Source organism: Gadus morhua, chromosome 10, assembly GCF_902167405.1.
Source record: "Gadus morhua chromosome 10, gadMor3.0, whole genome shotgun sequence".
Lineage (NCBI taxonomy): Eukaryota > Metazoa > Chordata > Actinopteri > Gadiformes > Gadidae > Gadus > Gadus morhua.
In genome coordinates this window covers 19156589-19164513 of record NC_044057.1, presented here as the reverse complement: position 1 = coordinate 19164513, position 7925 = coordinate 19156589, and positions in this window count along the sequence as shown.

Here is a 7925-nt window from a genome sequence, read left to right as displayed (position 1 = left end):
GCTTAGGCTCATTACAGATACGATCCACCGTTTCCCTGGAACACTGAGGCGAGGAGGGAACCATAGCGATTGTTATGCAGATACAACCACGGACTCATCAAACAGCAGCTGTGTGCATAGCGGCGCTGCGTCTACATACAGCCCAGGCACTGCTCGGTGGAATCGAGCACCTGGGATTCAGCACAGTTTGCAGGTAAATATCTGGCCCCCGTTCTAATAAAGGACCCTCAAATGGAGACATTGACTTCATCCCCTGCAACACATTGTCCAAAACTTACTTTGACATCACCAGACGCATGCTGCCCTGTCTCTGGCTATCACATTGGTACGTCTATATAGGCACGGGGAACACCATTGTATGAAATGAAAATTCCCTGTATATTTACCGTGTGGGTTGCTTCGGTGCAGGCGGAGAATGCAGAAGGAGCTCAGCCGGCGGATACAGAGGCAGGGTGAGAGCGAGAGAGAGTGAGTGACGACAATTCGAAAGGATAGAAAAGAGAGAATGAAGAGCAGAAATAGATGTAAGGGGGAGCGTCGAGGCATGGGGAGGTGTGAGTGTGTGTGTGTGTGTGTGTGTGTGTGTGTGTGTGTGTGTGTGTGTGTGTGTTTGGTGGGGTGATGGGGGGGGGGGGGGGGGGGGGGGGGAATGGATGTCTGAGCCAGATATAAGAGACGTGTCTGTCTCCTGGACATTCTTGCTCACACCTACGTGGCCCCGCAACACACGCAGAACATTTCCCAGATGGTCCAAAGGCCATCAGCTTAATGTCCTCCGCCCACGCGGTCACTGACAGGCTGAACATGGCAGAGAAGAGATGGCTCTTAGAATGGCCTTTTGTTAGGCGGGAGACGGGGGGGGGGGGGGGGAAGAAAAGAAAATCCAATGTGCACATTTTCCATCTCTCCCGAGTGAGACATGCTAGCATTGTTAAAAAGAGGTTTGATTGGCCTCTTTGTGCTCATTCAGCTTCAAGCCCGTCAACACGGCGGCCACGTAAAGCCTGATCAGGACCCTCCAGACTGGGGCTGACAACTCCATTAACGAGACCTAAAGGGTCAAACAAGGAATTCTCTGTGTTGTTCTAGATGTTATTCGAGGAGGACAAATGAAAACAGGAGCCAGGCGGGAAAGGGCCATAAACTAGGAGGCACAGGAGAGACGTGTTAACATGGAGAAAGTGGAAATGGAAGATGAAAGCCTTGGGTTTCCCTTCTAGTTACAGAAAACCACGTTTGGTTAATTAAAGTCGCAGCCAGCAGGGACAGATAAAACTGATTTAAGCTGAATTCCCAAGTGATATTGCAAATCGTATTATCCCCGTTCGACACCCGGCATACATTGAATTCCAATGCGTTCAGTGGCACATTTACTCTAGTGAAAGACATTAAACAGCGTCCAGAGGCCGCCTGGGCTCACACACACACACACACACACACACACACACACACACACACACACACACACACACACACACACACACACACACACACACACACACACACACACACACACACACACAGGAGAGAGGGAGGGAGAGTCACAGACTATGTCTAGTGCTGTTTCAGCTCCGTCATAATGAACGCCAGCAGATCTCAGGATTCAGGGAGCATGAGTCTCCAGGTGGCCATCTGGAGGAGACTAAGTCAGAATACTCTTGGTGTGTGTGTGTGTGTGTGTGTGTGTGTGTGTGTGTGTGTGTGTGTGTGTGTGTGTGTGTGTGTCTGTGTGTGTGTGTGTGTGTGTGTGTGTGTGTGCGTGTGCATGTGCGCAGCCTTAACTTTGTGTGTGTGTGATTGTGTGAGGGTGCGTGCGTGCGTGCGTGCGTGCGTGCGTGCGTGCGTGCGTGCGTGCGTGCGCTTGACTGCACGCGTGTCTGCACTAGTGGTCCATCCGTTCCCCCAGCTGACGGCTCCGTGCCGGGTGGGGGGGGTCAGTGGTAGCAGGGGGTCCACCCCTCCACTGCCTCTCATGCTGCTGCGGCTGCAGACCCTCAGCCTCTCAGCTCCTCGGACCCTTTGCTACCAGAGCCACCAGCAAACAGCGCCGCCGCTTCCATAACCGCTAGCTGGGAGTAAACAAAGCTGCACTCCCCCAAACAGCCTCTCACCAGAGGGGCATCGAGGACAGCGTGAGGGGGTGGGGGAGAGGGGGGAGGATGGATAGGGCTTGGGGGGGAGCGGGGGGAGGATGGAAGGGGGCACAGATTCTCCTCTGGCAGCAATAACAGCCACACACACACACACACACACACACACACACTGCTGGAGGAGACCCAATGACACAGCTTAACACTCTTGGCTGGGAGGCACACACACACACACACACACACACACACACACACACACACACACACACACACACACACACACACACACAGGTAAGCTCACATTCACAAACATGTTTCCGTTCTCTCCCTCTCTCTCCGACACACACACACACACACACACACACACACACACAGGCAGATGCTCGCAAGCACGCATACAAAGGTGACCGTAAATGAGCATAATAATGACAAATTAGCGGACAAAGCTGTATAATTCATGTTTGAACACGAATGAAAACACACACATATACTAACAAACACAAAACACACACACACAAACACATACATACAGACACACTTATATTCTGCTATATGCCCTTAAAATCACTCAAAACCAACATCGGCTTTTAATATGGTTATTCCTCATGAAACACTGTTGCATTCTTTCGTCACTCTACAACACACTCACACACACAAAGACACACAGACACACACACACAGACACAAACAAGCAATCCGAAACCCACTCAAACAAAACAGAACTAACAAACTCCCTGTTCTTGCACCACAACCACATGCAACGCACGGCATTTCATTCTCTTACCACACACACACAAACAAACACACACGTCACACACACACACACACACACAAGTACACGAGGGACACACCATTATCCCAAGCCGGATCATTGACATCTCAATGCCGATGTGTCACATCTAGATTCCATTCAACCTCTCATTTGCTCAAGAACAATGTTGTTGAGCCGAGACCCCCGGCTAAGCCCCAGCGAGAGGCAGCCTGACATGGGGACAAAAAGGGCCGCTCTTTGAGCACTCTGTTATTTGAACACTTCCCTGGCCAATTCACAGCCGGCAGGTAGCACAATAGTAGTTTGATTTGGCTTTCCCTACTTCTTTTGTCAGTGGACCCTGTGAATTTGTGTGCGTGTGTGGTGTGTGTGTGTGTGTGTGTGTGTGTGTGTGTGTGTGTGTGTGTGTGTGTGTGTGTGTGTGTGTGTGTGTGTGTGTGTGTGTCTGTCCCGCCGCAAGTGTGGGGTGCCAGAGTGTGAAATTCTTATAATCCGACAGCCTCACACTCTTGCTTGCTTCCTTGCTCGTCTGTGCACACGAGTGTGTGCTTACGCATTTGCACTGGTGTGTACTACATTCGTGCCCCCCCCCCCCCCCCCCCCCAGCCCCCCTGAGCTTGTTTCCCGCTATTCAAGCACAGAGTTGATGCTAACTAGCGCAGAGCAACAAACTCACTCATCCAGACCCCGGTGAACAACACGTATTAGCAGGTACAATGCCCCCACAACCCCCCTCTCCCACCTCCCTTCTGTAGCGCAGCTCCCTCCATCCCACCACATCACAGCGATGTCTTCATCGCTTTGTTGTCCAGTCATTGCCACTGCCCATCCCCCCCCCCCCGCCCGCCCACCACCACCCCAGACACACATGCACACACATGCACACGTACACACACTCACACACAAACTATAGGTTCAGTGTGTGACTTTAATTTGTTAGCATTATATGTTTCCCCTCCCACGGAATCAGCATTGCAGTCTTTAGGAAGCCGGAGGTTAAGCTCATGTGGCTCTCTGTTGTAATGATGTGGGTCTGTGTGTGTGTCTGCGTGTCTGCACCGAGTGTATTGGGTTAAGAAACGCTCGCCACAGAGTGAATCCTAGTTTTGTTCTTTAACTGTCAATTGTCCTTGAAGTGTAAGGGAAACCCCAGTTGCGGCTGGAATTTGAACACTGAGATTTGAAATAATTGAAAGTTCTAGGAAGGGGTGGGGCCTGTTATCCCCATGGTTACGACCCATGGGGGTTTTGTGATACTTTTTTGGTACCGTTGTTTTGTATGAGTGTTATTATTATAACGAGCGGTGTTGACCATGAAGTGTTTCACATACTGTGGTGCTCGTATATATAGTATATGTGTAGTATATAGTATATGTGTCCAAGAAGCATACTGTAACTCTCGCTTGGATGCCACAATCAAAACCAACCACTGCCCAGACAGAGATCAGCACACACACACACCCTGTCGTCAATGTCCCTTTGTCATGACTTTGAAAAATGTATCTCACAAGACACTTGTAGTATAGGTAGTTTAACACGATAAGAACACTACCCACACAGGTTGGGGGAGAAGGCAAAAACATAGGATTTTACCCCTCGTTTTCTAAATTGGGGACTTATTTCAGTAACAGTGTTTAAGTGACAGCGAAAAATTTGGCACAGATTACTATGTTGACGAAAGCAGAAATCGTGCAGATTTCTAAAAAACCAAAATACGCAAAATATTCAATGCACATGAAATGAAAAGGTAAACACACAATCCAAGTTTACAAAAATCGTCAAAACAAAGTTACGAGTTAAATTACTATAATATAAAACATTGATTATTGTTGAAAGTCGATAAAGAAAAACAAAGAAGACCTCATTACCGTTGTTGAATGGTGATTAATTCCAGAATAAATTTTCTGTGTTTATTAAAAACAGTGCATGTTTAAATGACTCATTGTGATTTAAAAAAAGTGATTTAAAAAAACACAAAAAAAAAAAAAAATGCACCCCAACAACATTGATAATCTATCTAATACATTACACCACATATATCTATATGGTGGGAAAAAACAGAAAACAAGCCTCTGCCATCGAAATCCAATTGCGCTGGTATCACTACGGAAATGTTGGTCCATCCAATCTACCATCACAGTGAATTGATCTGCCCCGACGACACTGATAACGTCCTTCACAATAACACCATTCCCCTCTGAGGATAGTGTTGTTCTCATTCCATTATACACACACACACACACACACACACACACACACACACACACACACACACACACACACACACACACACACACACACACACACACACACACACACACACACACACACACACACACACACACACCAGGGGAGCAAAAGGAACAGTTTAACACCATTGTAATGCTGAATCCCATTCAGCACAGATCAGAGCAGAGATTCCAGATGACATGGGGTTATACACAATATTACATTTTCCGCTTAGTTGTTTTTTTGCTGACACTCTTTTATCCGAGGCATCTGGTAGTGAATTCAGATGGATGTGAGGTAGGGGTACGGCTTCCTGCTCAAGGATTGATACAGGGGGGCTGGGGATCAAACCCGGAACCTATCGGCTGGGATTTAAACAACCTAGCTAATATGTTATTTTACATCCCGTGCATAATTATCTTTATATCTACTCCCAGAGACCAATACAATACTACATATACACTGTTCGAGACCAATACAAACAATACTAAAACCTCATATTTCTAGACCAATACAAAACGACATAATCATCGTTCTGAATCAAGACCAATACAATACTAAAAAATGATCTTTATGCATCAACACAAAACTATATAATCATCGTTTCTAGACCAACACAATACTACAAACTCGATTTTCTAGGCCAACACACAATACGACCAAGTCAACTTTCAAGATCACAACATCATTTGGAATCCCATCTCTCCCGGAGCAGGGTCATGTTTAGACTTCATTTAATGGGAATCGTTAGGCAGGCGTACGCCCCTGCGGCTGTTCCAGTGACACGTTAGTCAGCAAAGGAGGTTAAAAGCAGCCTCCATCGCCGCCGCAGCGTCTCCTGTTGGGCTGCGTTGCGTTAAGAGGCAGGGCTGAGTTCACCTCAAATTAGGGGGCTATTTCTGATCCCATCATCCCAGTGGGTATCACAGCTCATTAGGGCGAGTTACCTTTCATAAAAACACGGAAGAGACAGCGCAGCCTGCATGTAGGGCACACCCATCGCTGGATTGGTGGTGAGGAGGAGTTGCCTTTATTTCTGTTGTGTTTTTTAATTGCAGTAGAAATCGTCATTGTTATTGGGGGCGGCATTTACAAAATGTTAATGGTAATGTTAATTACTCTCGTGTCGGCCGGTTACTGCAAGGTTATTTCCCTGGTTGAATTTGATCGTCAACGTGACGATCTTCAGAGACACGTGCTCTTTAGGGATCCTTTGCTCCATACATTTCAGCAGCAGCACAACGGTCGGCTGGTTTTCTTGTTTCCCGCCACTGGCTCTCCGCGGCTAAACCAAATGAGATTCTCAGAGCCTCCTTCAGTATCTACCGTATCGGGAGAAATCCGATTTGGGCTTTATGAAAAGATGAACTCCTGCTGCTTGTTCCCTTTCAGATATTCATCAGTCATAAAAGAGAGCCACAAGGGAAGGTAATGAAATATGCAGGTAGGAGGCGCTCAATGGGTGGCCTTCTTGTGTTCCTATTACGGCCATTATTAGATTTGTTTAAACATTGATATTTCAGAGGCTGCCTTAGCCAGGCTTCTGTCTTCACAGTCTCATATTGCTCCACGGTAAAACAACATGTACTTAATTATTTTCCTTTTCCGACTTACTCAAACAACTTTGAGAATAAATGTTATCCAGTAAAAAGATTATGTATAAATATTGAATAAAACCCTTGCAGAATGTAGCGGTAAAAACTTGAAGGGAAACAAACCCACATGATTTTAAAATCATGTTGCTAACCTATAAATCCCTACATGGTTTAGGCCCAAAATATTTAACTGATATGCTTCCACTACATCAGCCTTCTAGACCACTAAGATCCTCTGAGACCAATCTGTTAATTATCCCCAGAGTAAACACAAAACATGGGAAAGCAGGATTTAGTCACTATGCAACAAATAGCTGGAATAAACTCCCAGAGGATTTAAGACTTGCCCCAACTCTGAGCACCTTTAAAACAAGACTGAAGACTTTTATGTTTGCTATAGCTTTCTGCTAAAATCTTAAATACATTGCACTTTCTAAAAAGCTTTTTTAACTTTGCCTTTATTTTCTATTTTAATACTAAAATGCCTTTTTCTATATTAACCATTTCTTTGCATATGTTTTTCTTTTACTTATCTATTATTTTATTTTATTGTATGACAATGTTTATATGTGAAGCACTTTGAGTCTGCCTTGTGTATGAAAAGTGCTATATAAATAAAGTTGCCTTGCCTTGCCTTGCCTTGCCTTGCCACAGCATAAGTACATAGGGATGAATCTTAAGTCGTTTTTATGACATTTATCAGTATGTTTTTGTTTTATGGTTGACAAAGGCAGACAGCGCTTTATGGCTTGTGCAGGGATATACTGAAGTGAACTTGACACTGTTAAAGGCCAGTGAAAAGTTCAACATAAAATTGATATCACAAGGCATAAAAAGGACGACAAAATGTCACTGCCACTCTACCCTTCCAGGGCCCCCCCGTCCTTTAAGACCAAAGGGGCTGAGCGAGGATGAGTGTCCTTCGTGTGCATGATTAACATCCACGCGATAAAATCTGCTTGCAACTAGCACTAATAAGGGAGGGGGAAGAAGCCGTAATAGATTCAACACTTAAAGCAAAGGTTCATTTGAAAGCCAAGCATCTCATTATAACTGCGATAGGAGTCCTTTTGACAGCCCTGGCTTCGGCGGTGGCTCCTCTGCTCCTCACTCGCTGGCCTGGCCTGCCTTGTCACGTCCGATTTGCTTTAAAACAGCCCTAGCCGTCAAAGATAAGCGAGAGAGGGGAATTTGAATGGACAGCGTGTTGTCAAATAAAAACCCGCTGAATGCCTCTCA